The sequence below is a fragment of the Notothenia coriiceps genome, unplaced genomic scaffold (assembly GCF_000735185.1).
Source record: "Notothenia coriiceps isolate Sejong01 unplaced genomic scaffold, NC01 NC01_scaffold00028799, whole genome shotgun sequence".
NCBI classification, from domain to species: domain Eukaryota; kingdom Metazoa; phylum Chordata; class Actinopteri; order Perciformes; family Nototheniidae; genus Notothenia; species Notothenia coriiceps.
The window spans coordinates 825674-833723 of record NW_011361500.1 but is presented as its reverse complement, the minus strand read 5'-3'; positions in this window follow the sequence as shown (position 1 = coordinate 833723).

Here is an 8050-nt window from a genome sequence, read left to right as displayed (position 1 = left end):
TCCTCTGTTTGGTGCGCTGTAAACGGCAACCTTTCGGGCCCCGACCTCTGCGACAATTCCGATGTCCAGTACGGTCCGGACATCCCACCACGCACAGAGTGTCTTAGTCGGGTACTACGTTTATTGCGTCACAATTAACCTCGCCTTTTACGTCGTTACCCTTTTTAACGGGGTACGTAGACGAAAACCATAAAAAAAAACTTTTTATTTTTTCATTTATACAGAATACTAATCCATAGTCCAGGAGGTGATACAAATAAGTTTATATCGGGGGGTACTATCCAGGTGAGACCTGCGTGAACACGACGAAGTACGACGACGAGTCTTCACTTAGACTCTTTTGTCAACAACTAATAGTTATACGAACATCGTACCAAGACGTCGGGCTTTTTGTTACCTGTGTAGAACCACACACTCGCAGGTACAGACAGTGTAACTGTCAGGAACCGTACTTGACATAACTAAAGCGATAAAAGAGGTAACACATAGTGACAATCAATTTACTGACTGGAGCTACCGACACTCCCTGACGAAAAAAGACTCATTTTTGTTTTTGAGAAAACTCGAGGCGTTTGGAACATTAGACTTGAAAAATGCAGTATATACACTGTTAACGAGTCTGGTTTGTACTAATTAATCTTCTTTTTAAACTTAAAGTTATTTGAGGTAAGATTTAACATTTAAACGTCTCCGCCTTTGTCTGTAGGTAGTTTATTTAACTTAAACATACTTACATATCTTCAATCATCAAACTAGTCACATTATAAAAATGTGGTGTTACAGTTCTTTGTGTATACGTCATTTTGTTTCGGTCGGCTTATGAAGTCATTATTTAGTTCACTAAACGAGAATCCGCCCCCTGACTATTATTGTACAGAGGAGAGTACACAGGGACTGAATTCGAAATAATAGAGAACTAAAGGACTTAGCCGGACGTCACTACCGACATAGACGTCTCGAGGTCCAACAAACCCTTCACTACGAGTCACACCACACAAAACACAGGACAAAAAATAGTTAGGAGACCGTTGTTGTCGACCGTACTCCACACACACACACACCACCCCACCACCACACACACACACCACACCACACACACACACACACACACACACACACACACACACACACACACACACACACAAACACACACACACACACACTGTACACACAAATTACAAGGGCACACCTCAAAATTTGGCGAGCACCACGATTACCTCGTCTCAACAGGTACTAACCCAGGGACAAAACAAACAGGCTGTGCATCTACACCGTACTACGCTTTGGTGGTAGGATGGTTGCCACAGTTACATAAGGCGACTAGTTGTCCACCGCATTGTGCGCTGTCTATACGACGTTACGCGGTTGTTTGAGTCCGTCTTCTTGCAGAGGTCCTCACTTGCTATCCACAAATGTTACGAAAATTTTTTAGATGAGTCGTTTACAAATTACTAGTTCTGGAGCTACATACCTGAAGTTTGTTACGACAAAAACCCTTCTTTTCGACTGTCAAACAAAGTATTTTGTTTCGAGGTGTCCCAAGTTACACACACATGGTAAGGAATGTCATTTCACCACTTCTGACGTTTTTCACTGGATTTAAGTCCTTAACCTTTGGAGCCGTTTCCTTCAAACCAAAAAGCAAACCAAACAAACCAAGACACACCCCCCTATGTTCAGCCGTCCGCCGTATGAGTTTTACAAAAGGACATTACTGGACGGTCCTCGAGGAGTCGATGACGGAAAAGGACTTTTGACTTACCATGATGAGGTACTAGTGGTTTTCAAGGGAAAGTAGAAGACCTTATTATCAGGATTTGAATAAAAGATTCATAGTATAAAGCTTTTGATTCTTCCCACCTAGATTTAGACTTGGTTTACCCGCCTGCCCAGGGTGACCTCAACAATGTAAATACTCTCCTGTCTCCTTTTCCTCTACCCTCTATGGCAAACATTCATATCCATTTCCAAAATTCCTTAGAAAAAGACACAAATTAAAAAGGTAAATAAATTAAGTAACAGTAAGCCAACATTATGACATCTTTACTACCCTCATAGAACAAGACATAGACTATACACTAAACTACTTTATGAATACAAGTAAGATCAACTCCTACTCTACTACACGACAAAAGAACACAGACAAACAATTGGACCTCCTACGCTGGAAATCACGACCACCCTCATAGTCAATTACTGACTCGGGAGACAAAAAAAAAGGTGTGACGTGTGTAATGTGTGGTGTGTGTGTGTGTGTGTGTGTGTGTGTGAAATGTGTGTCGTGTGTGTGTGTGGTGTGTCTGTGTGTGTCTGTGTGTGTGTGTGCCTGTCGTGTGTGTGGTCGCTGTGTGTTGGTTGTGTGTGTCGTGTTGGTGTGTGTCGTGTGTCGTGTGTGTGTGTGAGTTAAAGATGGGATGGACTTACTGGTTGTATGTATGAAAGGCGACTTGTATTCTGTCTCCACACAGAGAGGAACGATTAACAAGACTGCGTGCAGCAGACACACATCTTATAACAAACCAGAAAACAGACACACACAATCGCAGTTAAACGCACTCAAGGAACTAAATAATATGAATCGTTCTAGGTGTCGCACAATTATTTATATACTTGCTACTGTAATTTTAAGAGTATTTGTTACAGTTACTCTGTGCATGTATGTCATATCGGCACGTCTTAAAACGTCTGGTCGGTTGGGTTATTCTTTCACTATTAATCGAAAAATCTTACCCGCGACACTATAAAAGATTCTCTGAATTAACCTTCATTTCTAGCACTCTCTAGTGGGACCTACAGAGACTAGAACATTGCAGTCTTGTTTGCTCATATGCCCATGACTCTAGTAGAGAGGCGCGAGCAGCTAGGAAGCATACAACAGATATGATATTCAAGACGCACAGTCACAAACCTGATGAGCGCTTACACATGCTATACACTGGCACACACATTTTACCTCTAGTAGAATGATTTTGGGTTAGCTGGAAAAACGTCCGCCAGGTCTGAGACAGCCTTCCAGTCCTCTCAGTCTCGCTCCTAGCCGTGGCGATTCTAAGCAACTGTAGACATGAAGCACTTGAATGTCTAAAGGGAGTGTCTCGAGAGGAATTTAATTTGTAGACTTGATAGTGAAGCGGAACCTTACTCCTCCTTAACGGAGAGAGGAAAGGACAACCTGCATGAGAGATAGCGAGGGAAGGAGAGTAAAGTAGCTGGGAAAGCGAGTAGGCGCACACCCAGTGGAAGTGAGGGAGAAAAAGTAGGAAGAAACCAGACGGACAGGGTTAGGAACCTGAGCGGAAATGCAAAAGACCGAGAAAGAGACTTAATCAAAATAAAGAGAACATTAGGTATGAGCAACCTATTGGAAGATTCTATATTATATGTATATAATGGAGTATATTCTGTATTTATAGGATTTTAAATATTGTAATTAGAGAGACATTTAAAACCATGATTCTTTATTTTTTAGGTAGACAAACGTATGAGGTCTGTACAAAAGACGATACCTAGTAAACATCATACTAAGGATTTAAGGAGGTCGCGAATATATAGCAGAAAGGAAAAAGTGCTGAACTGGTTTGCGTGGGTGTACAAAAACGACATCACAAATATGCGAAGAGTCAAAAAATAGTCTGACCACGCCAGGCCTGGCAAAACTCACGAACCAGATGCCTACCACTCACTTCTAATATTTTTAACACCCTTCAAGAAAGAAAAAAAAAAATTTTTCAGGTTTGAAAATAAAACTCATAGCGGCTAAAAGATTGCGACACGTCACGCGCTTCAGAAACAAACCTGACTAAGTAAGTGCGCCCTCTGAAGAATTAAATGCCTAAAACTTTTTGAAGAGTGCTACTAGTAGAAGGAGTTATTTTATAAATACAAAAAAGCTCAGGAAGACCGGTAGGTCTTAGTTCCTAACAACGGCCTTCAGGGCCGGCACGAAACTCTTATTGAAACGCACATGGAAGAAATATGTCAGGTACCCGAATGTTGACAGTCTATTTTTCTTGGTATTACTTTACACTGGGTGGCCAGAACAGACTACTGTGCCAGTGTCTTGTTACCCCCCGATAGATGGGAATGGGCCTGTTAAATTCTCATGTCAGTGTGCTGATAGAGGAGAAATGAGAAAGAGCGTCGTTCTACCAGTCTTGTTCCACTTTTGTTTGTTACGTTTTATAATAATTATACAACTCATCATTATTTACATAAATAAAAGAAGAGTCTGCACATGGTCTTACGTATCAAATACAATATAAGATTTCTTAGAGGAACCCCCTCTAGGGGGTTCTGGGGGACGGCCCCAANCATTACTCCTTTTTGACGCCATGTCTGTTGTGTAGGACTCTTCTTAGAGTGTAAATAATTACCGGACTATGACTGGTAAAATATGTTGAATACCGGCAAAACTAAATCTCTCCAGTCAAAATGTCTATGTCCTTTGCCGCCACACATGGTTACCAAGCAGCGCTTATTGTTGTTTAGGCTGGCCACTCATGTGTCGCGAGTGTTGACAGGGGGCGGGGGAGCACGCTCATGAACTGTTAGCGCCGGAACCTCGCAACGGCTGCGGAGCGCATTTGCGCCACATTTGGGCCTAAGATGAGGTTTGAGTCTGCGTGATCTGCGTGTAGGGAGGGGCAGCAGCCATATCATTGGGTGGAACTAGCTAGATCTGATGGATTTGGACATAAACACGAGTGAAGTATAACCGGACGCGAGAGAGAGAGATCAGCACCTGCAGCTCTGCCCGCTGTGAGGGACCGGTGAGCGGAGCAAAACACACCTTTAGACGTCAACTAACACATTTAGCTATGGCACTGTCGTGTATATATACATTGAATTATTCAATTTGATAATATGTAATCAACTTAGGCATCACTCTCAAAAAAATAAATATATATATATTCATAACCCATATTCGAATACATTAATAATTATTCGAATACCTGAGTAATTTCGAATATTCGATTAATCGTTCCCATCCCTAGAACATATTATTATAAAAATGTAATGAACGTTAGCCCAATATTACTTTTTACAAAAAAAGTATTGACTGTAGGCTACTAACGGGCACTATGGTAGCCTACGGTCTGAAGCGTCGATAGTAAGTTCCGTCCCCATTCTTTGTTATACAACCAAAGTGATAATTATATTGTTCTTGCACAAAATAGACATTTTTGTACTTTAAGACGAATGGAATTGGAAAATGTGTCAATTATTTTGATTCGTGATTGCATGATGGAAAGCTCAAGCATCATGCTAAGACAAACCTAATGTTGCAAAGAAGACGTGTGTGTGCTATCATAAGTGAGCTGTAAATGTGCAATGTGTTTAAGAGATGCATGATTCTTTATTCTGATGCTACAAAACTGGATTTCTTTCACGTTTAAAAGTAAACTTAAATCAAGTTTCTTGTAATTCTAAGTGAATATCATAAGAGTACATGCAGACAACCCAATGTAGGTCATGATCAAGAGGTTACAACACACACACAACAACGGGAAAATTCATCGATATACACACCCACACACACACACACACACACACACACACACACACACACACACACACACACACACACACACACACACACACACACACACACACACACACACACACAGTGATTTTCAATAGACTCGTGCATCCTGTAGAGAATGCAGAGAGGAAGTGATTGAATAATTCAGCATATTTCCTGAACAGTAATGGCCTGCTGCTGCTGATGGTGGTGTGGTATTCAGTGATGGGGTTAAGTGCTGCGTGTATTCAGCCAGCCATGCAACCAACCAGCCATTCATCCATCCGGACTGGGTTTGGCCTTTTTGTATTTATTTACAGCCACAAGGCACAAAAACTGGGAACTTCCAGAGGAACAAATATCAAACAGTGCAGGAGACTTTAAGAAAGCTGCACAAACAAAAAGGGACTTTTAAATATATGTAAGTAGCTTAGCAGTCTTGGAAATTACCATGTGCACATCAAGCAACCTGATTACACAAATTATGATCAATAATTATGTGCCATAGCCATTTCTATCCCCGGATCATATGTTAAATGATTTTAGTGTCCAGTTTCAAGTGTGATTTGAAAACTACTTAAATAAGCTGTACAGTTATAGTTTCTATATGTATCGGACATATTGAAAGAACAAGTGCAGCCTTATATGACACAAAGGTTTTCTCACAAGCTTCTCGATCCGAACACTGATGTTTCAGATACAAAATGATGAAGTTTCTAAACTTGAATCATTGATATTAATCCAATGTCCATCCATCCATCCATCTTCTCCCGCTTATCCGTGGTCAGGTCTCGGAGGTATCAGTTCCAGCAGAGAGCCCCAAACTTTCTTTTCCCTGGCCACATCAACCAGCTCTGACTGGGGGATCCCAAGGCGCTCCCAGGCCAGCGAAGAGATATAATCCCTCCATCTGGTTCTAGGTCTACCCCTTGGTCTCTTCCCAGCTGGACGTGCCTGGAACACCTAGGGAGGCGCCCAGGTGGCATCCTAACTAGGTGCCCGAACCACCTCAACTGGCTCCTTTCGACGCGAAGGAGGAGCGGCTCAACTCCGAGTCCCTCCCTGATGACCGAACTNCTCACTCACTCACTCAGTCACTCACTCACTCACTCTACACACACACACACACACACACACACACACACACACACACACACACACACACACACACACACACACACACACACACACACACACACACACACACACACACACACACACTGCTAATCCAGTTATTTTGACACATTGCCCTGTTTAACGGTGGCCGACACATACAGTGACTACACTCATACTTACAAACATTTTATAACCAGTGCGTTTTTATTTACTACCAACCAGCTCATCATCGTCTCATTAGGTTCAAGGTTCTTTATTGTCAAACTAACATAGCTACAGAGTAATTATGTCGTTGACAACCTTAGGTCACAGGCTTCTCCAACAATGGAACAGCAGACAATATTAAAACAATATCAAAGTATATTATATTATAAGTAAAACAATAGGAATGTGCAATACGAGAATCAATTAATCAATTAACCATACAGAATTGAGAAATGAGGGAAATTAAAAGAGAATAAACTTGTATTTCGAAAGAAGATTTGGTATTATTAAAACCATTTTAGAAATGTCTCTCCTCACCCTCTGTCCTTCCTCCTCACCCGCTCCCTCTCTCAGACCAGTCAATATCACCGATGTGACAATTTATCATTTCTCACTGCTCATTTTTCTCCTATTGACAGCAAGGGTTTTTTTTATTCAGTCTCTGCAGTATTACATTTTCCAGCAGGCGCCTCACAGACAAACCAAAATGTGAATCTTCCTCCTCTATTCCATCCTTCTTTCCTCCCTTTCTTTCTTGCTTCCTCGGTCTAGTTTGTGAACTCCTCCGTTCCGAATCCAACTTAAAAAATTTTTTTTAAAATCGCGAATGAAGATTTGTTTTTTTTTCAAAAGCTTTTCGTGTTTTAGGTGATGCAGATAGTTTCACGTCCATCGTAATGAATACTGGGGAGGAAATAAAGAAGTATAGGAGAGCAGTGAAGGACAAGAGAAGAGAAAAGGGCAAAGGAAAGGAAGTAAGGAGACGCAGAACGAGATGAAGAGGAAACGAGGGACAGAAAGACAGATGTTGACAGCTGCAGAATAACTAGGCTGCAGCGATAGACTCATAACCTCAGTCTCCCCTGTCATACACACACACGCACACACGCACGCACGCACGCACGCACACACGCACACGTAAACAGTTCAGAATGTGCAGGTGACAACAGTTGTTGCTCAGTGCCACAGCTGCAAAACCTCCAAGATCAGAACTCACACACCCCTGGACACACACACGGACACACACGGACATTTGTGTGTGTGTGTGTGTGCTGTAATTATTTCCCTAGTAGTGTCAGGGGATGTCATTAGGATCCACACCACCCTCATCGTCACACACCAACACACACACACACACACACACACACACACACACACACAGACTGAAGGTGCATTGTTACTCTGATATTTGTATTTTTCCCTAAAAGA